The following is a 24677-nucleotide window of genomic DNA, read 5'->3' on the forward strand; positions in this document are numbered from 1 at the left end:
AGCTGACGAGCATGTATTTTGTATATTAATTATACACTGCCTCCTTACAATAAAGGAAGCTATAGAAAGTAAAATGTTTTTTCAAATTATCACAAATTTCCACCAAATTTTCCAATATATTTATTGAAAAAAATCTGCATATAAGTAGACCCACACAGTTAAAACCGATGTTGGCCAAGAGTTTCTGTGCTCTGCTTCTGAGCCATGGACACACGTGGGGTTTCCTCTTCCTGTGACTTCCTCACTGACTGACAGTGGGCAGTGCCCCTCCCGAGGCCTCAGTTTCCGCATCTAAAATGACCACATTACCCCAGTTTGTTGAGATAATTTAGCACGTGAAGGGCCTAGAAGAATGCTCAGTAAATATGAGCTACACTCTTGCTGTGTTAATATTACCCTTATTTTAGTTGTAGCCCTTACTTCCTTGTAACACTGTTGGTTTAAGGTCTATGTCCCTGGTGGATAAAAATAAAGTAGCATTAGCTTTCTTTCTTCCCTCTTACATAAGACAATTATCTGGACTTTGCTGGCTTATAAGCCAGAACTAAATTCCAGAACAGGGCTGCTGTGGTGGCCAGTGCTTCTCCGTGGTGCAGGTTAGGGCAGTGCCGGTTTGGAGGCAGCAGGGCCATTGGTCCCAACCATGACATAGGTCGTTTTGTGTTGCCTGCCACACACCAGAGACCAGCCTCAAATGTATAAGATTCTCCTGGACACCGTGGGAGACAGAAGGGAAGAAAGAGCAATGACAATGACCACTTACGTTTATTGAGCATCCTTTACTCAGTCAAGAAACATTTATTAAGTACTCACACCAGATGCTGTACTATGTTATACAAAGACATTTACACTATTGATTAGTCAAAACTCCCTGTACTTGGGACATTTAAATTCCTCTGGGGAGACTGAGGCAATACAAAACAATAATAAGCATACAAATGTACAGATTATAAGATGATACATGCTACAGAGAAAATAAAAGAAAGAGCACAGTAGGAGGACTTACATATAGTATCTCAATAGTCCATCAGATGCTACATGATCCTTATTTTATACATGAAAATCTAAAGCCCAGAGAGATAAAGTAACTTGCCTAACTACCAAAGCATCAAGTCAGAGTTTGAACTCAGGCCACAGGACTTCAGGGTTCATACTCTCAACTGTGCAGAGCACGCTGACAACCATTGCCACTGGCCCAGGAAAGGGCACCGTCTTGCCCCACTGTGGCTGCTGTGTGAAGCTAGAATGACGGCACCACTCACCTCCTGCATAAGCAGCATCCTGAGCACATCTGCTCTTCAGAGTTCCAGGCCCCAAATGCGGTGAGGACCGAAGAAATGAAAATGATTTCCCTTCACTCCAGCCTAATAGTGACTTTCATCTCAGAGCTTAGAGTCACCTTCAGATTTTCACTGGCTCTGGTCCTACCTTCAGCCTCCTTTCAGGAAGACTGGCAATGGTAATGTACATTTAGCTCAGGGAAACCCAGCCCCTCCCTGCAATTAAAACAGATTAGAAAAGAATCGTGTACTCCCGTACTTTGCTTGGTATTAAATATCATCACATTTTGCAGCTCAAAAGATCAACTCTGTTCAGTCGTATCAAACCCAGTATATTTGAGTTTCATTGCCTCTATTTCAATGGCAGGAGGTCAAGCATGAGCCTGCCTGGCCTTGCTGTGGCATTCTACACCTCGCAATAGACTGTCCAGGGAACACCTGTGACTCTGAAGTACATTGATGTGTACATACAGGAAGCAAAATTTCTTTCCCCCCAATCTCCAGAATGGTCAGCTTCACAGCTTTGTAGAGTTTGATCTCTGCCCAAGTCACCTGCATTCAAAGGAGCCAGGTTTCCCTTTTCTCTGAGGTCTTTTAGTGGGACTTTGCTTAACATTCTGGTATCTAAGAGAACCTTGAAGTAATTTCCATGAAAAGAGATACTCTACTACAGTGATTAATACAAATATCAGTCTGAGAGACAGAAAACAATTTAAGGGTTTGAAATGGCAATTTTCATGTTTCAAAAATCTTAAGAGACACTGTCAAATCCAGGACCCTCTGTGATAAGTACTGCAACCAGGACATCACAGAACTGCTAAGACTGAGGGAATCTAAAGGGCTGGTCCCATCTATCAATCCATGACAGAACAGAGGAACATCCTTACCAGTGACAAAGCCCCCTCCAAGGAAGGCCATGGAGTGGCCCTGTTGCTGTCCGTCTCCCTCCATCCACACGGGGTGTGCACCTGCTGCTCTGTGTGTGCGCCTGCGGTTCCCCTCAGAGAAAGCCTTCCTGGTTCTTTTCTACTTCCCAGAGGTTTATTCATGCTGTCACAGTGGCTGGTTCTCACGTCCTCTGTGAAGCCCTTCTCCACTGAAAGCTTTGCACACCTCTGCAGGGCCACTGATGGGGACAGACTGGTTTCCAAAGTTTTCATGTGCATCTACTTTCTCCCTTCTGTTATCATATACACTTGATAGAAGGAATCATTACCTCACCCCATGTTTATTAAGCCACTGTTCTCAATACTGTACATCTATAAAGACAGAGCTGAGCCAGTTGGACCAGTAACTGTTCTCATTGAGCTGACAATAGAGTAATAAAGCAGCCATATAATTCCCATTGGTTCCACACACATGTATTGTAAGCATTCAATAAATACCTGATGACCCACTGACTTATTGATGAATTATTTGTCTTTCCCTATTCAGAAGCTACAACTTTGAGATGCAGAGCTATGCCAGGTAGTGTGCCTAGGCACTGTGATTTCTGGGGTGAACAAAAAAGCAGTGTTCCCCCCTCATGAAACTGTAAGTTAAGGCACTCATTTTTTAAAAAACATAGCTTGTAGAAAGACTTCAGAGCAAATGCATCTTCTCGCCAACAGCTACTTGGCATCCACACTAACAGAACTGCTTTTACTATAAAGATTTTATTTTGATCCACACAAATGTGTGTGGTTGGTGTGACTCTGCAGGTGAAGACATTGATCTTCAGGTGGAGCTGGGATCCACCTCTGGTCCCAGGAATCCAACTCCAAACACGATCCCCAAACATCCGGGAATGATTCTTACTTCTGAGGATCAGAACTGTGCCACTGGCCTTTACAAAACTGAATAATATAGAGATGGAGTTAAGATCTTCATACAGACTGTTAAGTATATGGAAAAATTAATGAATTATAATTTTAGTTATGTTAGGAAGCAGGATGTTCAGTATGAAGAAAAGGGACATGCAGACACAAGACTGAAGAGGTCGAGTAAAAACCTTTCAGTCCAGAATTAAACTTATGATTTGTTTTATCCCCTCCAAAAATTATACCTCTGTCTACTCTTTGAAAAGATCTAGAAACATTTGGGAGAGTACTCAGTTTTCTGGTTCAAAATATTTTTATCAGTTTAGTCTATATCCCAAGATTTCAAAAAACATATTGGATAGTGTAATTTGTCAGAGAATAGATGCAGATAGTATTTCTGTCAGTTATTAAGTAACTTAGTTATTGTTCTCACAAAATACTTTAAGTAATGTAGAGAGAACTTTACAACATAATGGAGCATCCTCAAATTACATCTTCATTTCACAATTATATTAAGGTTATACTTTTACGATCCTTACAGTCACGAGAAGGTAACCCAAGAAGTTTGTCTTACAAACAGAAGAGATCTTTCTGGTTCTGCTATGGGATAATTATGTCCTGTTCCAGTAAAAGATCCAAGAGTTCTCCAGGCTCGACCCCAACCCCATGACAGGGCATCAGCAGTAATCTTGCATTGTTGCTTCAGCCAAAAAAATATCTAGTTACTAGCTGTGGCTCAGTTTGGTTTTTCCTTGAATTTCTAACTGATTCCTGAGCAGAAGGGTCTGTTGTATTTTATGTTAGCAGTATTTCTTGTTTATTCTCATAACTCCACTTAATGAAAAATAAAACTTGGTCCAGATTCTTAGTGTCTTGTGGCTTTTTGTTGAGAACTAGTGGATTTGAGACCCAAATCCATTGCAGTAGTGTGGGAAACCATCAATATATTTTAAAGTCAGCAGGTACAGTGGGAAAAAATAATGAAAGGCTGAAGATTCATCCTTGAGTTCTAGCCTCCCAACTTCTTGTGAGTAAACTTAAAAAAAAACTGTTTACTACATGGAACCTTCATTTCCTCCACTATAAATTGTGCTAACCTTCATAGGATCTTTGGAAGGACTGAAATAAGATCAAGTATGCAAAATATTTTGCCTATGGTAATATCCAAGAAATATTATACAGTCCTTAATCTAGCTTCTGAGCTCTTCTATTACTACCTTCTGGTAGAGTTTTAGAAGAATTTAACACATCTGTGTATGTATTTACCTGTTTTATGTATACTCATATATATATGTATATATGCATATATTATATATGTTTGCTAGCTTGTAGATTTCTACTTCACGCAGAATTTGTAAATCTGTCACTTTCAAATTTTATGCTCTTTAAAATCCATCTCTTTCCCTCCACTTACAACATTTCAACCTGCGTAATATTCTTCCATAACTCACATAAGCAAAGCTTCGATGAATCAATGGTTGTCCTCCCTTCCATCTTCCCAGGCTCGGCAAGGTCCTTCCTGTAATTAATCTACTGCTAGAGTCTTTGACAGACAAAGGGAGACAAACTTTCTCAAGCACAGATGTCTATGTCCAATCTCAAATCCATATCCATTCCAATTTAAAAAGCAGTGATTCCTCCCCATGTGCTGTACTTCTGGACACCAGCAGCATAAAATAATACTTTTCTATAGCATCTTATTAGAGATGTCTTGAATATGGACTTCTCTTGATGTGGCTTTCTGAGGGAAAGAATCAGAGAGTTAGAAAATAAAATTCTTCTTCACTATAGGCATCTTGGTGGAAAATATTATGTTCCATAAGAAAATGTGTCTGACCTTCTAATTGCTGTCCACTTTCCATTTATTTATTCTTTCTATTTTTCCTCCTTATTGTTTCCTTTAATGTGCTATCTTTAAACATTTCTGGAGGTGTTATGATGTGCTAAGATCTTTGAAACACATGAGGTTAATCCTCAAAAGTCAGTTTCCAGGTGTTTAAAAGTTAATGATCTAAAAGACATGAAAATGATGTATGGATTGTAAATTACTATATGTTTTTGATAGTATACATGTAAAATTGTCATTGGGGAGTGATAGAATTCTTCCTTTTCTATGCTCTCTGTCTTAGACATACCTTACAACTGGTATGAAACTCAAATAAATGATCTTTTAAATAACTTATTGGTCCCAGGTAATGCAGTGGTCTCTATGGACACTAGAAGAATACTTTGCAGCCTTTCAACACTGCATCAGTATGAAATCTGTAATATAAACCTGTCTTAGAATTTGCAAACTGTGTATAGGTTTCTGTTTGAAAGGTAGTCACAGATCAAACAACAAAGTGGAAAAAATATTTGCAACCGAATCACACAGGCAGGATTAATATCCCTTATATAGAAACGATAATAGAAATAACAATTCTATAGAAATACAAGCAAGATATATAATCGGACAGTTCACATACAAAAAAAAATCCCATAAAAATATGAAAAGATGCTTAACCTTGATCATAACAACAGAAGTGCAAATTAAACTCCAATGAGATACTATTTCCCACCTATCAGGTTGGCTGAAATCCAAATGATAACATTCTCTATTGGCGACTCTAGAGAAATAGACATTCTCGAGCCTTGTTGGAGGAAATACAAAAATGTGGTCTGGAGAAGAACTTGGCAATATCTAGCAGAATTACTTAGCTAATTATCTTTGATCCAGCACCCCCATTCCGGAGTATCTATCTGAAAGATACACAGATACAAACATGAAAGGAAATGTGCAAAAGACCGTTTTTTGCAGCACTCTATGTAATAGCACAAGTTGGGGGAAATGGCCATAAAGACTGGACTTTGAATACTAACATATATCCATCTAATGCAGATGTAATGGAAGTATGAAAAATATATGACATAGAAAATGCACTTTAAAATGAAAAAAGCAAGGTGACAAAAAGGTCCATAATACATAGGAAAAGGAAGGAACACAAATATACAGATACACACAATTTGATACACATATATTTTTAAAGCTGCAGAAGGAAAGAAACAAAGAGTCAGGGATAAAACCTAAATTCACTCTGGATTTATGTCTTGCTCTTGCTCTATAGGCTTGACTTTGCAAACATATCACTACCTTAGTAACTGTAAGAGAAAATTAACTTCTTAAAAAGGAGTTCCTAAAAGTGGCATGAAAAGTAAAACAAATTAATCTAACGGTATATTGATTTGTTGACATTAGTACAGACAGGAATCATTTCAAGTAACTCTTAAACATAGTGATTTGGCTGTACATGCACTTAAATCAATCCAGAAGGCCATAATTATGTCTAAGACAGCACTCTGGTTACCTTTGCATGGTGTTATGGAGTTAATTGATTTATTTTGAATACTGGTAAATAAAGGAAAGGAATGAAGCCCTTCCTGTATAAACTATACCCCATGATAACAAAGTAGTTGATAAGGGACAATTTCTTTTCATAGACTATTCCAATTAATAATTGAAGATAGACTAATTCAATAATAGCAGTTTTACATCTAGTGAAATAATACATCCAAGAAATGATCAGCAATGGTTGTTAATATCACACAAAGAAAATCAGACAATAAGAACCTTCCAATGGATGTACAGACTACCTAGTTGTATTGTAAAAAAAACAACAACCATTAAACCTGAATTCGATCAAGTCTCTGGATCTAACTTCCAACTTAAGGAAAGTGGAGGAGACAGAATAACATGTTCAGTGACACCGTGGAGATATGGCAAAAAATCTAGTGTGGGAAATTTTGTAGGACAAAGGATTTGGTTTCTTCAGCAAATAAGCTGGAGAACTGAAGAAAGAGACAAAGAGAGGAAGGAAAAGAAAGATGGGGAATGGGAAAGAGAAAGAGGGAGAGGGGAGTTTGATAATGGTATTACAATTTTCCTGAAATCATAATCCTTACTTTTGAGGTTCAAAAGGAGGTATTTACAAATAAAATAAACTGGCATCTAGAACTTGCTTCCAAATTAACCAAGGTAGGGGGATTGGGTAAGGATGTTAATGAGGCAAGGATTGCTGTGAGCTGATATATTTTTCAACTAAGTAATGGATACTTGGGGGTTCATTACATTATTCCTTCTACTTTTGGATCCTTCTACTTTTGGATGCTTGATCTTTTCTACATTTTAAAAAGTTTTTATAAGAAAGTAGTCAGAAACTGCATGGCAACATTTATGAATCTGAGAGTAACAATTCTACTATTAAACCACTCAGTGAGCTCCTCTGTGGTTTTCAGGTTGAATTCCAAACCGTTTAACATGGGACACAAGGCTTTTCACAGTCAGGCATAGCACGTACCATCCATTGCCTGGAGCATCCTTCAGACTTAGTTCTGCCTAGAGAAATTCTACTTAACTTTGAAGACCCAATACAAATGTAGCCACTTTCTTCACTGCATTTTTCCACCTGATCCAGGCAAAATTAATTCCTCCTGGCTCTCCTTTTCATAATACCCTTTACATTCAGCAGTTATTTCTTTACTTGATTATTTTAAACATTATTTTTTGAGTACCTAATGTAAGCCAGACATCATGCCAGATGCTAGGGATATTGCAATGACCTCATCCATGTCTTCATAACCTGTGGGCTCGGTGGAAAGTCATCAAAACCTCAATGAATGTAATGCTGACAGAGGTATGGGGGCAAAGGAAAGATGTTTCCTGGGAAAAGTAAATCTAATCAAGAGCAGAGAACTATTCATAGACCCTTCTCACCCAACACTGCCATTGTTTGTATGACTATCTGTCCCCCAGCACCACCTCTTAAACTCTTGGGGTTATCCTAAAATTTCTTAGTGATTTTGCATACTTTCTTTTCTAATCCTCATTACAGTTTTTCAGAGTGGCTATTATCATTCCCATTTAGAGATGATAAAATCAAGGTTCAAAGAGGTAAGATCACTCCTACCTAGTATTCCCATGGGATAACATGGTTTTCTTGGTGCCAGCTTCCAAGGGTATAGTGCCTCTGCTGTCCCTGGAGAATAGGCTTAAAAGTGAGAAGTTCCCAAAAGACTGACTGATGCATGTAAATGGCACAGGGTCAACATTCACTGAGAAATAGAAATATTCTTATCTCAAGGGTTATCCTCGTCTTGACTGATTCGATGTCCTCTTTCCAGTAGGAAAACCACTCTAGATTAAACCATATTAACCATATCAATATCAAAAGGCTATGCGGGACCATGGAATCCAAATGAAAGAAAATGATTACCTAGTGTCTCAACCAGCATAATTTTGCTCCCCTACCCCCTCCCGCCAAGGGGATATTTGGCAATGTCTGGAGACTCCTTTTGTCACAACTTGGAGGGATTGTGCCGCTGATATTTAATGGAGAGAGGCTTGGAATGCTGCCGGCCATTCTACAATTCACATGACAGCCCTCACAACAAGAAATATCCCATTCAAAATGTCGTAGTGCTGAGACTGAGATCCCTGCAGTAGGGTAATAAGCTGACCCATCCGTCTCCATTTTATAATGTATGGTTGAGGCTGATGGTTAGAGCTTTTTCCCCAGTACTTGAGGAAGATGAAATGAGACCAAGATGCACTTCCCTTCATTACCTCCATGTAACACAGACACTTGTATCCATCTCCTTTTCATTAGAAGCAGGAGTTTTAGAGAATATTTTCTATTACTAGAATGAAAATCTAATATCCAAGAAATTTGGGTAATCATCCCACCAGCCGAATATACTTATTTTAATCTGTTCATGTTCTTGTCCAGTCTTTTCTTCTGTTCTCATGGAAAGGGTGATACGGAATAGTGGTTAAGAACTCCAGAGCTGAGGCCCCACTACCTAAATCTGCTTAGTGGTTCTGTCACTTTAGGCAAGTAATTTACTTAATCTCTCCAAGTCAAAGCTGGCTCATCTGTAAATGTGATGATAACCTCATGGGGCTGTTATAAAGATTCAATAGGATAATCAATGTAAAGTGCTTAATAAAGTGGCTGGTAATAAAGAATACTATATAAATGTTAGCTATTATTTTTTGTGTCCATAATCAAAGTATATTTCCTATTAAATATTCTTATTTGTTTTCTACCTAATTGGATATTATAAATGTTTTTCATGTTGCTACAAAGTTGTAATAAATTAGAATGTTTAGTGACTCATTGATCCAATGGATAATTTTTAAAAACCTGTCCTGTGTTGGGCATTAAGGCTGCCTCCTAATTTATTTATTTAACCTGTCCTGTGTTGGGCATTAAGGCTGCCTCCAAATTTAAAACTTAAAACACCTACCCACACATAAATTAACATCTCCATTCATGCACCTTCTCTTGCATTTTGGCTTATTCAATGCAGAAAGATTTCCAGGTGTTGATTATCACATAGGAATGACTTTATACCTCTTGACAAATTGGAAATTTATAAAAATGCATTGCCATCAGTCATTCCAGTATGGCCATTTCAGTGCACCTTGGTGTTACCATTTTCTACTTAAGTGAAAGATGCAAAATGATACCCTACAGCTGTTCTACTTTGCGCACTTTGTTTATGACTCAGGCTAAACTTTTTAAATCTTTCTTCACCCAGTGGGTTTCTTCTTGTGTAATGTCCATGTTTGTGTCATTTCTTTATGTATCATCAGGATGTTCTTTCTTAATTATTTGTAAACTCTCTTTAAATATAAATTATACTAATACTTTTTCCATTAATCACTCTGGTATACTGTTTCCCTTTTAAACACGCGAAGAGTTATTTCTCCTCTTAAGGGCATATTAAGGAGAGTTAGATTTTGTTGCACTCTTGCCAGTTACCATGTGGGAAGTATCATAGTTGACTCTTTTTCTCATTTCTAAGGAATCTGTCACATCATTTCTATCTTCTTTCCGAGTCAAAACCTTTTCATTGGAGTTCATTCTCTTACACACTCCATCCCCCTGAAGTCGCACCAGGAACCCATGATCAGATCATACCATCACCGATGAACCCTCTGCTGAGTGTTATTGTTCCTCCAGGCATCTGAAATGGTTCTAACGTTCAAGTTCCGAATGTCAATGGGGACTGCGCACCCTTCATTCTCAGTCGATGCTGAGTTTTATGCCCACCCATTACTTTCTGTTCACTGGCACCAATTCATATAGTGCATCAATTTTCTTTCATTTTTGTTTCTCAACTCCTATGGCAAAGTTTAGCATCATAAAATATGTGACATGACTCAAAGATGAAGCAACAGCTTCCTGCTGAAACTTCAGAGCAAGAGGCACTTTTTTTTTTAAAGAAAGCCATTGAGCTACCAGCTGTTCCCCTAAAAAAGATGTGGCAACATTAGCCAATCAGATATTCTGCAGTTCTTCCCTGGCCATAATGAAAAGGGATTTTTTTTTTTTTAAGACTCAGCTGCATGTGGCTCCAGATACTGGCCATAATATGAGACATATTAACTTTGTGATGGGTAAACTGAGTCTAGGTGCCATACTCAGCCATTGTCAAGGTCACTGTGTATATTTCTTGATTCCTTATTCAATTACAGAAAGACATATACAAAATAGAAAATAGCATTTTTTTGAAAGTTACATGGCATTAAGATATGCTTCATTCTGCCATCTAATACAAGTAAATGCCACTTAAAGGAAATATTGCCCAGATAAGGCAAAGCAAGGATTCACTTGATCTTTCCCTCTCCCCATGCCCTGACTTTTCAGCATTATTATCCAAGCAGAATTAACAACTTGGATGAATGCAGACATGTTTGTTGCTAGTGGAGTTGTTATTCCCAAACTACTTGAATAGCAAAGACAAATTGAATAATTTCTATAGATAGCACATCGTAGAAATCGCTAATTTGCATGGAAAAGGGCATCACTCTGCATTTACACATTCAATAAGTGAAATCCTAAGTTACCACTACCTGGTTTATAAGCACCTCACACAAATAGCCGTCTACCCTCTCTCTCTAATCTCCTTGAAACTCAGTCCTGCTTCAGATCCTGGAGTAGAGGAAGGATGGAGAAATGATTGCTGAGACAGGGTTTCTCCACTGCTTTCCAAAAAGATTTGGGCTACTGGGTTAATCACAAAAATACTGAGAATTAAAATAATAAACGGAACAGAAACAGAGATGGAAAGAGACCATGCAGAAGTCATCCAGTACACTGGGAATCATCCTTGACTTACTCCTCTCTGCCCTTCACCTCCATCCGGTCACTCTCTAAGGCCTGTGATGTCTATTTCCTGAAAAATATCTTTCCAGTGCTTCCTCCTGAAAATGATGTCTTGTCTTGATTTCACAAGCTGGCTTGCTGGCTTCTCTGCCGTCTGGCTCCATCCCATCTTTCAGACCTTTCACTTTAGGCCTTTCACTTTAGTCACATTTTCTACCACAAGCCCCTGAGGGCTTGAAATTGCTTGGACAACACTTCTTCATTAAAATATATGTGAGTGAAAGGGATGCCAAGGCTATGATTTTTTTTTCTTCTGGAGTTTATAGACTATTTGGGGTAATCATAATACTTGGAAGACTACATTAAGTGAGTACTTGCCTGTCTGTCGCTCCCTAGAGCATAATCTCTTTACAGGCAAGGATTATGCTTATTCAGCCTTGAGTCCATAGTGCCTGGTATGTAATAGAAGCTCCAGAAGCTCTAGAAGCTCAGTGAGTATGTGTTAACTGGCTGCCAGGAGACATGCATGAACAAGATGTGTGTGCATGTTACTGAGCAAGACTTTTTAGAGTTGATGACTCTAAAAGGTAAGTATACACATATCTTTTGTGAGGTTTCTAATTTGCAAAGCAGACCCTTTGCTTTATCTTCTAAGGAGAATAAAACCCCAGTCTTATGCTGGCATGGAGTAGAGAAAGTCGCTGAGCAGAGTCGGCGAAACAATCTGGAAATCAAACTATTTCTCAACACACATTCAGCAATGGTTCTGTTCCTTAAAGACACTATCTTCACCTTCATTTTCAGACATGTTATCTAATCCTGATCCATATGGAGGGGTCCTATGGTTGAAATTGGGTTGTTTCTCAACTTTCCCTATTACCAGCTTGATTCATTTTTTTTTCTCAGGTCTAATAAGTCAATTACTATTTATCCATCTGCTTCCCAGCTCCTAAAATTTTGTAGACTTCTATTCTTATTATTTATACTTTTTAAAGAAACCTTATGTTGTCATTTTAATTGCATTTTGAGAGGGAGAGAAAATATATGTAACACCTTCAATCTGTCATCTTTACCTGGAATCCACCTGTAGCTTTTTCTTTCTTATATAAATGCAATAAACCAGTCACAGCCATACAGATCCATAAACACATACATATAGGATTTGTGTGAGGAAGTGAAAGGAATATTTTCAAAATTTAAAAAAACTGTGTGGAGTCTCAGTACAATGCAAAAATGAAATTGCTGGGGATTATGTTATATTTGAATATGGAACTTTAGAACATAGTCCTAAAAGAGTTCAATTTTATGGTGCTAAAGCAGTAGAGCACACTAATAAAAATGAAACATATTAAGATTCACCCATAGTGTGACATCCAAAGTCAAACTGTTTCTGTTTGCATTTCAGCTCTGGTGTATTATGAAATACACAGTCTCATAAACAGCTTCATATCAGAATAGTCTTCATAACTATCATTCATAATTATTGTTTGATGGTCTGTTGGACTGAAATGCCATGATTTACTAATTTATTTCCAATAACTTCCCTAGCATAAATAATACTCTATGCACTGCTGTGGGTGATCTATTCCAGTTTAACCATAAGTTCTACAGCATTTGGCATTATCATTTTAAGACCATATTTATTCACAAGTGATAAGTTTGTTTTAGCTATAATTTTTTATTAATGACTTTATTATTTTATTTCCAATGTTTACTATGAAATTGTGTTGCCTATTGTGGAGAGGATTGATATATTCTCTCCTTTTACCACTTAGTTATTAATTTTCTAACCAATGGGAATGAACTCTTCCTTCACTGGACAGATACCCACAGTACGTTACAGGGACATAAAGGAGGAGGGACCTGACCTGTATCTTCTTTCAGTTCACAGGCTAGTGGGGTACAGGCTGTAATGAGCTCAGGAAGAGGAGTGCATTCATTGGGGGAGGGAGGGACATGGGCTAAGGATGCCATGTGCCTGCCTGGGAACCAGTATGGAGAGAGCCTTCTAGTAGATGGGACAGGATGGGGAGGCAGGGAAGCATATATTTAGAAAATACAAGAAATAAAAATATTGTCTTATCTTCCACCTTTGTTGCAAGCAGCTTTTCTCATTTTTTTTCTTTAAAAAATGAGTGTTTTTAAATGCATATATGTCATCAAATTTGTTGGTCATACTTTTGGATCGTTACTATTCCTCTAAATGATTCCAGTAGGTCATCATGGTTGCCTCAGACAAAGGCACAATAAAGCTGCCATGGCTAACACCTCTCCTTAGGGGCAGTTATGCAAACACATCCTTTTTTTTTTAAAACCATAAGCAATCGATAAAGAAGTATTTGATTAAGACAACACTGCATTAAGGCTGTATTCTCGAAGTGCCTCTCAGAATGGTTTGGGCTGTCATCTGTTATAATGGCAATCAACATTGCTGCTCATTATTCTGCATAAGAAGTGTAGTCATTTGGCTCCTAATGACAGATATGGGATGGGTCTGCAGGGACTGGGTCTGGCTGCATTCCTGATGCAGAAATACTTTTAATATGCAGGACTTTGTAAAATGCTATGGTATTTGCTACACTTTCTTGTATTTAGACACAGAGTCATATTTTCTACCACAAGCCCCTGAGGGCTTGAAATTGCTTGGACAACACTTCTTCATTAAAATATATGTGAGTGAAAGGGATGCCAAGGCTATGATTTTTTTTTCTTCTGGAGTTTATAGACTATTTGGAGTAATCATAATACTTGGAAGACTACATTAAGTGAGTACTTGCCTGTCTGTCACTCCCTAGAGCATAATCTCTTTACAGGCAAGGATTATGCTTATTCAGCCTTGTGTCCATAGTGCCTGGTATGTAATAGAAGCTCCAGAAGCTCTAGAAGCTCAGTGAGTATGTGTTAACTGGCTGCCAGGAAACATGCATGAACAAGATGTGTGCATGTTACCGCTCTAATTCTGTGGCACTGTGTGCATGTTGGAGAGAGGTGTGAGCATTTGGGGGATGGAAAGACCATGAGCGATGGGGAAGGATGAAAACAGACTGCTAGAGGAGCCAGGCTGTGGGCAGGGGCATGGGTAAGCCTGGAAAATGAAGAGCTGAGGGCGGCAATTAAGACAGCAGATTGTGTGGAGACATCAGCTAGGAGCCCAGTAAAGGCAGCGGGTGATGGTTGCTGTGCAGACCAGAGGTTGCTGGAGAAGGAAAATTCCATAGTTACTCAGGAAGTAGGTGGCCCATGGGCATTTAAGGTGACTGCTAGTGCCATTATCTGTAATAGGGGTTCCATTAGGTACCCACAGGGGATCAGGTGGTGTGGGGAAGACAACTTGATTTTAAACATGGTGATTCTGAGATAGATTTGAGGTATTGGGTAGGCAGAAGCATTAAAAAAATATTTCTATTTCAAGGTGTTTGGAAATCTTAGTCACTGCATTGGGGTGACCGAAGTCCTCAGTGCTGTCTCTTCTCCAGGAAGTTAAGGAGGGCATGGCATGCATGCAGTAATGCAGGAACACCCTGGCCTACAGTCCCAAGATTCCTGCTACATTAGTAACCTGACATAAGCAAGCCTATGCTCCCACTCCAAGGATGACAGGAGTGGTGCCATTTTTCTAAGGCCACACAGAAAGGAGTTCCGGTGTGAGCATTTAAAGCAAATCTATACTTTTTTCATCTCTATCATATTTAATAGTCTAGTACCTAAGATCTTAGGAGACCAGAAGTCTTTCTCAGGACCACAAGTTGATGAGCTTGCACCAAAAATCCACTCAAACTATCAAATGATTTTTTTTTTCTTTTTGATGGGGCTTACCTGCTGTGGTAGTGTTATCCCTCTAAAATGAGAGGCAATTAGGATCAGATGAGGTCCTGTGGGTAGAGCCCTCATGATTGGGATTAGTGCCCTTGTAAATATCATGCGAGAGCTTGCTGCACCTCTCCACACTCTGTCATAGGAGGATAGAGCAAGAAATAGGCAGTTTGCAACACAGAAGAAGATCCTCACCAGAACCTGACCATGCCGACACCCTGATCTTGGACTTACGCCTCCAGAACTGTGAGAAGTAATTTCTGCTGTTTACAAATCACCCAGTCTATGGCATTTTGTTGTAGCAGCTCAAACTGAGTACAGCAGGAAGACAGAATAAAACACTCCTCCCCTCAAGAGGCCACATCCTAATTCCAGGAATATGTGAATTCTGTGAATATATTACCTTATGTGGCAAAAGGGACTTGATTAAAGACTTTGAGATGGAGGATCATCTGGAATTATCCAGGTGAGTCCAGCCTCTCACATGAATTCTTAAAAGTGGATAGATAGCCTTTGCTGGCTGTGGTCAGAGGAAGGTGTGACTCTGGAAGGATGGTCAGTGGGACGTAGCCTTGCCTTGAAGACACAGGAAGGGAGCTATGAGCCAAGGAATGTGAGCCACCTCTAGAAGCTGGGAAAGGAAGGACCCAGATTCTCTTCTAAAGCTGATAGTAGGAACACTGTCTTGCTGACACCTTGCTCTTAGCCCAGTGGGACCTGTGTGATGGACTTCTAACCTACAGAACTGTAAGATAGTAAGTCGGTGTTGTTGTAGCCCACAAACAACACCATGCTTGTGATAATTTGTTATAGCAGCAATAGAAAACGATTACACCTTACAGGAAGAGCTCTCCATTGGAAGTTGTGTAGTGGGCTTAGTAGGAATCATCTGACTCAAGGAAACCATGGAGTTGGGACCCACATCTGGATGGCTGTGTCCTGTGAAATGGTAACCCCAGCCCTGCGCACAGCAGCCAGCTGCCCTCACCAGAGTCAGAGTGCACAGTGTGCAGAGCTACTGCACACACAGCATTTGGTTTCACCTGAATGACACCTGGAACTATACCTTCATGAACAAATCATCAACAAAACAGAGCTGTAAGGTTGAAGAGGTTGCACTGAGATATTAAGAGATTAAAAGTGGTTTTTGACTGTGAAGTAGTGGCAAACATAGATAGATGATAAATAGATAGATAGATAGATAAATTAGAATTAGGGTTCTCCAGAGAAACAGAACCAACAGGAGATATATGCAGATATCTCATATGTATTTATCCATATAACATCCATTGGTTCACACAATTCTCGAGGCTAAAGTCCCAAGATTTGCAGTCAGCAAGCTGGAGACCCAGCAGAGCTGATGGTATAGTTCCAGTCTGAGTCTGCAGGCCTGAGATCTAAGAGACCTGACAGACTAAATTACAGTCCAAGGGTGGGGGAAGACCAGTGTCCCAGCCTGAAGACAGACAGAGAGAGTGAACTCTTCCTTACTCATCACTTTTGTTCTGTTTAGGCCTTCAAGGATTGGCTGAGGCCATCCACATTAGGGAGAGCAATCTTCTTTAATCAGTCTACTTATTTAACTGTTAATTTCATCCAGAAACATCCTCACAAACATATCCAGAAAAATATTTAACCAACTATCCAGACACTACATGGCCCAGTCAAATTGATACATAAAATAAAATATCACAGACAGAAATATAAACTGACAGATATACTGATAGGTCAGTAAATAGACAGATAGGTAGATAAAGCAAATCTGAAGAATCCTTACAACTGAGATCACCTATTATTCAGACTCAGCTAAAGGAAAAATTCCTAGAGAAAGAAAATAAATAGCAATTGGAAGGCACTGATGTTTGCTTGATTTGGGACAAGAAGGAACTGCTGTGGGCACCAGGATTGGAAGGATGTGCAAGCTTTATTCCATTCCTGGAACAAATACTAATTTCCAGTAGCCAATCATGAAAGTACAGTGTTTAGAAGACAGTGCAGATAGCTCTTGCTTATGTGTGCATGTATTCTGTTGATGGTGTTTGTTTCTTTGCTTGCTTTCTTACTGGTTTTCATTGGTTTGAGGGATGTGCATTTCCCAAGGTCACACTCCTTCCTCCCCTTTCTACTCCTGTTTCCATCCTGAGCCCTGGCCTCAGCTCCGTGAGTGTTTTCGCATGATCAGTGCTGGAGGGGTTTTGCTCTAGAGCAGTGCAGTGTATTGGATCCCAGAGTGCATAGTGAATCACTAACAATGGCAGGTTGTACTGCATGTGTGTTTCTACCCAGTTCTCTATGGTATATAAACTTCTGACTTTTAGGGTTTTTTAAAGAGTAGAATAATTAATTGAAAAAAAAGTTCTCTTGCTTACATTGACCATTTGTGTAGAAATCCTTGTGTTAAGGACATTTAAAGATGCCTTTATTCACCAGGAGTAAGGCTAGGAAGGAAAAGTCCAAAAAAACAAGAGAACTACATGGTGCTACATATATAAAGATTTCAAATAAATAAACAAAGAGAGAAAAACTGAAACTAAGACCCCATTTGACAAGTAAAGGACATGAATAAAACAATTCACGAAAGAGAAATTACAGATGACTAACAGATACAAGTGAGGTGGGGGAGGATTTTCAGCCTCTCTAATAAAAATTAATAAGAGGCAATTGCAAAAATGAGAGGCAGTTTTCACCGATCTAATTAGCACAAATTAAAAATTGAAAAGACAGGAGAGAAGAGAAAATGATGCTTGAAAGAGTTTAGTTTAACTTACTTTTCTGCATTTCTCTAGGGAGTATCAATTAGCACAGTCCTTTTAGGAACATTTTAGCATTATATAATCATGGCCCTTTAAAACATTCCTACCTTTTGACCCATTAATTCTACCTCCAGGATGCAGAAATAATCTTGAATAACATAAGAAATTCATGCACAAAGCCCTTCATTGAAATTATATTTATGATAGTGATACACTAAGAATAGCTTACATGTCCAAAGAATTAAAGTTTTAGCAATGAAAAAAATTTTTTAAATAAATTCTTGTTATTATTCAACTTGAAATAAAAATTTTTGTTATCAAAACTTTTGAAATATGCATATAAAGCACCAGAATTATAAAGGTACTTTATAAAATCTTGAAGTCATGAGTAATTATACTTCCTCTTTATTTTTTCTTTGTTTTCCAGATCTTATAATGGTAATCTATGTCACCTTAATAATTAGGAGAAAATCTTATTTAAAACAAAAAATGTGGAATTGTTTGTGAAGTCTTTATATGACAGATCGCCTGTGAGACCCTAAATGAAGAGTCTTACATGTGGCTTCACAGCTTGGGGTGAACAGCATTTGATGGTGTCACCCCAGTCACAACTGGATGACCCTAGACCTGTTAATCATTTGTTATATAACAGCACCAAGATGGTCTCTGAAATCCTTCTTGCACCAGCAGGAGAGAGGTAAGGTCATTTTGGAGGAAACTAAATTCACATTTTGAATCAGATTTTGAATGACTGGAAAGAAAAAGAATTTTCTTCCGTTAGCCTGTCAACTCCCTTCTCAAGGGATATTAACTTCCTGAGAGCTGGAACCTTTGCTGTCTGGTCCACCTTTGTTATTTCCAAAGTCAGGCTCTACTAAGTACTTAAGGAGTGTTCCTATTGAGTGAACAAATAAACTCAGTTGCTCAATCCAGAAACCTAGGATTCTTGAGTTTTCTCTAGCCTCAGACCCATACACACTCCATCTTTTTGGTTCTTTCTTAAAGTGTATCTCCAGTTGGCCACCTCTCTCCCCTTCTGTTGCCCATCTGTTACTCCAGGCCACCACCTCTCTCACCTGGAGAGCTTCAACAGCCTCCCGTCAGCTTTCTCATCTCATCTCATTTCTCATCTCATCTTCCTTTGCATTCTCCACCCATCAGCAAGACTGATGATCATAAAGCCCAAGGAGATCAAACGTTCTGTTGCTTAACTTCAAAGTACCCCAACTGCCCTGCCTCCTATCATGTTCCTCCATCACCTGTATTGACTGCCACTTCCTATTTCCTCCCAGTTCTCAACTCATGCCACTTTCCCCCTTATTCATCATGCCAAAATCACATTGTTATTCCTCAGGTTCCCCTAAGTTTCTCTAATAACGAAGCTCCTTCCCACTTCAAAGCCTGTTTATATCTTGCTCCTGCCCACATCACACTTTCTTTCACTCGGGTTTCAACTGAAATCACCTGTTTTCAAAGACACCTTTATTGTCTGCCTAATTTTCCATATAGGTCTCCCTTTTTCTTGCCTTGTATAGCACTTAGGATAATTTATAATTATATATGTTTTTCCTTTCCGTCTGTTTCTCCCACTCAGATGGCACCCCATGAGATCAGGGACAGTTATCAGTCTTACCTACTATTGTATCCCAATGACTAAATGCTCAGCCATGCAAAACAGGAAGTCCATGTCTATTTGCCAAATGAATGAATGAGTTCCTAAAGAGGGAAGCAATTGAAGACACAGATTCCTTGAATGAGCGAGGGACAGGATGGACCAACATACAGTTAGGAAGCAGATAAGGGAAGGATACCAGTAATAACATCAGCCCTGACCTGCAGTAGTCCATCCCAAACAGCGTTTTATCAGTGCCCCTGGAAGAAGTGAATGGCGGGGTGTCATTCTGAGGATAGTGGGTACTAATGGAAGACAGTGTGATCCTCTCCACATTTTTATAAACTTTATGTAATTCATTGGTATGAATGCTCTCTTTAAAATATATATATAAAGGGCTTAAACTTTTTGTTTTCAGTAGTTCTTATCATATTTGTTTGTTGGCTTAGTATCCTGAGTTTTAAGAAAACTACTGGACAAACGGGAATCAGAGAGTGAGGTGTGGGTACCAAGAGTGAACAGAGCAGCCGAGACCCCCTTCATAGATGGGATTTGAACAGAGCCTATTTACATGTGGGGAGCAGGACCATCTCTTAGGAGAACACAGATGGCAGCGGACACACTTTGAGACTATGCGCTGAACATGTTGGGAAAGCAATTATAAAGGGATTTAAGTAGATGGCAGAAATGGAGAGGTTAAGTCTCGATCCTTTCTGTGGTATATTAAATGGCAAAATGAAAAAGCTTTGGAACATCAAACTAAACTCATATGGCAAATTGTTTTTGGAAAGAGATGGGCTTATGCATTTGGACTCCTGTCAGCTGTGTAAACACCCCATTATCTAGCTGGTTCTCTCCGTGGCTCGGTAAACCCCATGCAGGCTCACTGTACCTGCCCACAGGCGCAGCACAGCCTGGGAAAACTGCCTTTAGAACTGCCCTCCTGGGTGGCCTCGGCAGTTGCTTTCTCCACATAGGAGCACTTTGAAGCTGTTCACTTGAGGGTCACAGTGACCCTTTTGGTGGGAAGCCAGCCCTGGGAAGCACAATTTTCCAAAAGAATAAGTGCTTGGTTGACATGCCTTACTGAATGGCAGGATGCAAAAAAGATGGTCTGCTGGCTGAATAATCATTTTGTTTTCTTTCTAGGTTCCCCAATTATGTTCATTTGGAAACTGTATCTATTAATTGCCCAATTAGACATCTGGTAATCACTCTCTACAGAAATACCCCACACCACAGTGGCAAGGGCTGGGTGCACTATTTTATTGTATCGCAAATAAAAATCTAATTTGGATTTAATAAAAACTAATTCCAGCTAAATTAATACCAATTGATCATTAACAGGGTACATTTTGTGGTTTATCAAGAATATAGGAAGGATATATAATTAACTGGAAATGGCATCCACAAGGTTATAATTAAATTCTTGGTAACTTTTAACTTTCAGCAAATGTTTTGCCACTTAATTAACATTTCAGAAGATAATTTATAATATGACTTATTAAACACCAATTGCGCAGAGTGCTGGACCAAGTAATCAGTTTAGTGATAGAGTCTCCTATTTACAAAGTGGCTATCCTTTCAAACTATGTAAATATCTTGTTGCAAAGTAAGTAAAATACCCACATACTTTCTTAGTAAGATGTAATAATCAATTATGGGCTAAAGTGATTAGATTTTTTTAACACTGTGGCCATAGTGTTTTAGTCACCAGAGACCCAGAAAGTCAAAGAGAATTACAAAGAGTAAACAGTTTCTTTGTTTGATTTTTGTCCACGTTCTTCACTGGACTTCTAGCATTGTCTCCACTGAACTGGAACCAGTGAAGAAGAGGGCAGTTGCATCCCCAGTTCCTTGCACATAGTCAGCAATTAGCAAATCATTACTTGCTCCGGAGACAGAGACAGGGCTACTGTGAAGAGCACAGGGAAGAGAGGGCCATAGGGCCCATGATGTCTGTAGTATCTAACCCAGCTCAGGTTATGTTCATAATTCCTTTTCTCTAAAATTGGTTGCGATGACTGCTGCATTTTATCGATTTCCAGTTTGGAGAAACACATCAAATAGAAGTGCTACTGTGAGACTTAAGTAAGATATTGCATATGAAGGGCCTGATGGAGTAAACACTCAACAAATGTTTTGCTGTAACCCTTCTCCTTTGTGGCTTCTACCACAGTTGTAATTTCATGTTGAGGTGACTATCTGATTACTGTCTTTCTTCCCCACCAGATCAGAAGGCCTATGAAGGCAGGACCAGCATTGGTTTTGCTCAATGTTGTGTCTCCAGTACATCCTAGAAAAAGTGATCACAACTTTGACCTTCAGTGATTATTTGTTTAAGCAACAAATGGATGAACGGATCATTATTGTTATTAGTTATTCAAAACGCCCAACGTACTTGGCCCTCCAAGTCTATGTTCTTCAAGAGAAGAAAAGAAAACCAGAAACTCCAATGACAGTGTGCTGCTCCTGAAGTGAACTGTTGCATAGCAATCAGTGCAGCAGTTTGTCCTCAGGAAGGACGGGCCTCTACAGGACTCAAGCCACTTGTTTCACTCTTAACCTTCCAACAGACCTCCAGTGATTGTGAAGTCATCTTCTTGCATTCTGTGCCAACTTTGCACTCCCAGTACAGCCATTGGAACTTACTGGAGTATCATTACCCCATAAATATCTCCATGTCCTCTCCCACCAAGCCTGGTTCTGCAGGGGGCGTCTCATTTGCATCTGAAGGTATCAAAATCTTGCTGAGCAAGCCTCTTCCATCCCAAAACATCTTTTGAGATCTGAGGTCAGCACCATTTTAACGTGATGCTTCTTGCTTTCCCTGAGGCCTGTTCCAGGAAGGTAAGCTATATTAAACTTGCTGGTATTATGTTTGGGCTTATTGATTTTTTTTTAACTTGGCACCAAATGTCCAAAAGGCAGTTTAAAAAATCAAATGGGGAAAGAAAAAAGAAGGGAAAAAAAAATGCACCAAATTGCAGTATTTAGCACTTCCAGTATGTATTTCTAAGTTCCAGTGCTCCAAAATGTGTCAAAACGAGGGTTCTTTCCTTGTCAATGACATAAATGGAGGTGGCAGTTTAAGGCTGGAAGCCACACCAAAGGACAGGGATGTGAGTCCATTGTTTCATATCATCAGAGCTTGGCCGACTCCTAGAAGGTAGAAAACCCACTTAGGTGAGGCTCGTTGGCTGGTTGCAAGTAGGGGTTCTCTTCTGACATTAGTTCTGGCAACCTCTAAAATTTGACAGCCAGATTCATTATGGGAATCTTGAGGTCTGTACTGTTACCACAAATTCCAAGGCACTCTTCACACAGCTATCTCTTGAGACTTGGAGGATCAAGTTTGCTCATCAATTAGATTTGGCCTATTTGAGCAAAGTGCAGGAAACCTTGGGAAGGGATATTTTACTCTGACTGAGGTATGAAAAAATCATGTCAAACTTGCCCCCAATAACCGTCGGTGGAAAAGAAGCTGGGACCAGAGTAAAATCGGTCCACTCATCCAGCAGTCTGTCCCTCCACCCATCCCTCTCTCCTTTCCTCCATCCATCCTTCTGAAATGGAACCAAAACCCGTTCACTTGCCCTCATGATAGAAAGCCATCCACCAAGACATGATCTTTAGCAGCAAGGGGATTTTATTGCACGGCAGCCAGACAAGGAGATGGGAGCGATTGCTCAGATCTGCCTCCTCAGGCATTGTGTAAGGGGAGGTTTTATGGCTCGGGTGAATGTTTACTCGTTAAGGAAGGGGGGTGGTCAGGCTGGCCTCCATGACTCGGGTGGTGCTAGCCAGTGCACAGGCATGACATGTTATCATACATCTTCACACGTCACGTGGTCACAAATGGCGGGAAGCTCCTCCAGGTGAGGATTTTGCATGCTAATAAGGCAAGGGCTCCTCTAAGTCTTTTAGGGTTGGTTCTGCACATGCCTTGGGAACTGGCCCCAGCCAGTTCTTCAGTGCAGGTCCCCCAGGCCACCCAGCAAGGCTCCTATGGCTCTGGGTGTGCTTTCTGCAGAACAGCTCGAGAAAATGGTTACATAAGTTAATTTATTTCATGACGATCTCACTTCCATCCCTCCATCTATCTATCCGTCTATCCACCATGCATCCACCTCTCTCTCTATCCATACCTCCCTCCATCCTTCCCTCCCTCTCTCCCGCCATCCGTCCTACAGTTATATGTCAGACACTACATTATGGAGTATATGACAGCATTATTTTGTATCATCAAATGTCTCTCTCCATCTTCCAAACTCTCATGTTCTTCTATCCTTCATACTTTTGCTCTTGCTATTACTAACCCTGGAATATCCTGTTCTACTAGGAAAATTTTTTCTCATTGTGAAAGTCCCAGTCCAAAGGTACCATCTCCTGAGAAATATTTCTAAAATGTCTTGAGCCTGAATTGTTTCTATTTATTTGCTTGATACTTTGTGTGTATATATTTAGTCACTCTTGTTGCATTTTATTTTAGTCATTTGAAATAATAATAGCAAGAATCACAATAATAAATAGATTTTATTCAGTAAATACTATGACTAGGCACTTTGCAAGCATTTCACGTGTATTAAACATTTAGTCTTCATAATAATCCTAGGAAGAAGCTGCTGTTATTACCTTATTTTACAGAAGAAACTGAGGCATAGAGAAGTCATTTGTGGGTCATTGCAACTTGGCAGTAAACTCTCCTTGGGAAGTAGGAGGCATACTCCATACCACCATGGTTAGGCAATGCCTGTCACAGGTACAGAATGGATACTTTAAAATGATTGGATGAATCAGGGAATAAAAGAACAAATATAACTCTTCCTAGGCTAAGTCTCACCTTCCTAAGTGACTGGATTCAATTCTAAGGACAACAAAATAGTGTAATGTTACAGTGGTTCCTACTTGAACACCTATATTTGTCATTCAGGCATGGATTTACTGTGTATTTTGGTGCAATTCAATGAACTGTCACTGGTTGCTGAATATATATCAGGTACCCTGACTTACAGTTTATGTAGATTATGTCATTTAAGAACTTACAGTTATTATTATGAGGTATTATAGGAAATATGCCATTTCACAGATGCAGAAGACCAAGCCTTGAAGATTTAAGAAGCTTGCCCAAGGACACCGAGCTAGGAAGTAGTGAATTTGATGTTCAGAGTCATTCACATTTTCTTCAGAGCTCTTAAATCTCCACTGGCATTGTGTGTCTCTGCTAACAGGCACACAGAGAGAGAGAAAGCAATAACTGGGGAGAGAAAATG

At 39.4% G+C, this 24677-nt stretch overlaps 1 long non-coding RNA gene across 1 annotated transcript in view; it reads left to right on the top strand.

The window, feature by feature from the left end:
• LOC130680945 (uncharacterized) overlaps nt 1-24677 on the top strand; it is a 68216-nt gene that overhangs the window by 26800 nt on the left and 16739 nt on the right. Inside the window, exon 2 of the long non-coding RNA XR_008994004.1 lies at nt 21637-22254. This is a non-coding gene — a long non-coding RNA (uncharacterized LOC130680945). The remainder of the gene's footprint in view (nt 1-21636; nt 22255-24677) is intronic.

This window comes from Manis pentadactyla, chromosome 15 (genome assembly GCF_030020395.1).
Source record: "Manis pentadactyla isolate mManPen7 chromosome 15, mManPen7.hap1, whole genome shotgun sequence".
NCBI classification, from domain to species: domain Eukaryota; kingdom Metazoa; phylum Chordata; class Mammalia; order Pholidota; family Manidae; genus Manis; species Manis pentadactyla.